The 2371-nt window shown below is 38.4% G+C and overlaps 1 non-coding gene across 1 annotated transcript; it reads left to right on the top strand.

Annotated features, from left to right (window-relative positions):
- The first annotated feature begins 997 nt into the window (after positions 1-997).
- On the top strand, positions 998-1071 carry TRNAF-GAA (transfer RNA phenylalanine (anticodon GAA)). The gene has a single exon. It is a non-coding gene; the product is annotated as a tRNA-Phe (tRNA).
- The last annotated feature ends 1300 nt before the right edge of the window (positions 1072-2371 follow it).

Below are 2371 nucleotides of genomic sequence, written 5' to 3'. Positions count from 1 at the left end.
GTCATTTCTAATTCCAGTAATTAAGTGCTGTTCTAATTCTACTTGAGAAGGCCTCAGTGGGATTATAATAATGGCATAATGATGGAAACAAAGACAACGAAAGGATCAGAACTACTACAAAAAGAAAGGATATTGAAAAATTCATGACACACAGGCAGTGACCGTCCTTAAAAGGTTAACCTTTGCTGACAGTTCCTGTAACAAAGGTGTGCAAGACATCTTGTTCCCTATGTATTTTCAAAAAAAAAAAAAAGAGGAAAAGACAGAAATAATTGTGATATATCACAGTGATATTTCCTGCAGTTGATGACATTCCTCATAACGATCATAATTTTTTTTAGATGGTTGATTTTTAGGACAAAATAATTTTTTGTCAAAATGTAGCAGTTTACTGAGAGTAAACCTACCAGCTTTGAAAAGCAGTGGAAAAGGGAGAGAGAAAGGAGAGAGAGAAAAGGAGAAAAGTGAATTAACTCACAATTAACAAATCATTAGGACAAGCATCAGAGTTGTAGGATCTAAAATTCAAGTCAGAGTTTCACAAAGCAAGGAGTTAGACCTCGGTGACCTGCTCCTTAGGTGACACTGCCTGCTGTTTTACACCCTTTTTCAGTGGTCCTGAAGTGTGTACAAGGTATGCAAGACTGACTAACTCCAATAGGAAAGTGCTAAACCCCCAAATTACTGATGTTCTTGAGATTTAGTTACTCACTAAAGTGGATGAATGCCACTCAGTAGAAGAGTGACATTCATGTCCTTATTGTGAGGAGAGTGCTTTAACTCCTCCATGTTGCTTCACCCCAACTGGTCTAGGTTCATCTCTGGGAAGAATGGGGAATTTTAGAAATCTCAGAGACTTTGGAAAGCAGGAAAATAATTTTCTTTGCCAAGCTTGGTGTGGAAAGGAATCGGACTTTTTGTTTGCCTCTGAGGACCTCTGGAATGGAACTCCCCTCCCTTCAGTGGAACTCCCCTCCTTTCAGACTTTTAAGGTAGGGCTGAAGTAGCTCAGCTGGGAGAGCATTAGACTGAAGATCTTAAAGGTCCCTGGTTCAATCCTGGGCTTCAGCAATCAATTTCTCCTTTACATTTTGAGGACATGGCAGTGATAGGTTAACGGTTGGACTCGATGATCTTAAGGGTCTTTTCCAACCTTAATGATTCTATGATTCTCTGAAAGTCACATTGCTTCCCACCATCACATTGCTGGGAAACTTTATTATATGTAAATTTCCATCATTCTTGTTCCACTTTCCTTCCTTTCACTCCATCCAAGTTATTTTGCCATCTCTACATTGAACCATTATTCAATGTCCCATAGAGGGTATAATACTCAGTCCTTATTAAGATACACATGTTCATGGAATAACCCAAAGCTCATTAAAAAGATAAACTTATACTAGAGTATTCAGTGCTATTCTCAGAGCATGCACAAAATATGGAGCAAATATTGTACTTATAATTGCATTTTAATTGAGCTGTATCTGGTATAAAAAGATAGTTGCATACGGACTGTCAACTTGAATAATATTTTAAGGTACATCTTTTAATTTTACTGCTTTTATTGTTACTATTACAGTTTGAGAAAATTTCCCACAGCTGTTTTTATTTTGTGAAAATCATTCATCCCATGAGCATGACTGTAGCTGTGTGCAGTATACATAAATCCTTATGATCATTAAACACGTGTAGTTAAGGACTGTTGTATATCCATACATGTTTCATTTTCTTGCTTTGTGTTTAATTTTTCAGGGACTCTCCTTATTATTTCTATATCTCAACTGTAGCACAAAAGAGAGATCTACAATTAGCAAATAGCTTAATGCCATCCTGTTTGCTACTCCTGTTATTGGTTAAAGCTTTTTTGATTTATTTTTTTTATAGACTTACCAGTGATTTTGGCTCAAAACCTAGATGCATCCCTTCTTCCTCATCGCTTTCCCCAGGCATCTGATCCCTAGTGACAATAGTCCTGTCCCACTACTACAGCTGGTGCATCACTCTCACACAAACTTTCTGACAGGTCTCTGATTTCTAAGTGCAAGTTGCCTTTGCTTCTTGCTCACAGTCTCTGGTACTGTCACCTTTTCCTTCCTTTCACAGAATCCCTAATATTTTTCTCTTTCCTCCTGCTGCTCCACTGACTAGCTTCTCCCAGCTCTCCTGGCTTTTGTTCCAGTTCCTCTGCTCCCATAAACACCCTGGGCTTCCTTCCTGCACTGCTTCTTTCCCCTGAACAATCCTGGTTATTCATCACTTCTTCCCAGGCTCTCACTTACTTGTCTCCCCTTCCTAGAATTCCTAACTGTTATTTGATGATCCTCAGGCTGAAAATGATTTTGACATACAAAGGATCACATTTTCTAAGCAA

Source organism: Nipponia nippon, unplaced genomic scaffold, assembly GCF_047370975.1.
Source record: "Nipponia nippon isolate SJK-2023a ecotype South Korea unplaced genomic scaffold, ASM4737097v1 scaffold_5, whole genome shotgun sequence".
Lineage (NCBI taxonomy): Eukaryota > Metazoa > Chordata > Aves > Pelecaniformes > Threskiornithidae > Nipponia > Nipponia nippon.
This window is presented reverse-complemented; position numbering and strand designations above follow the sequence as displayed.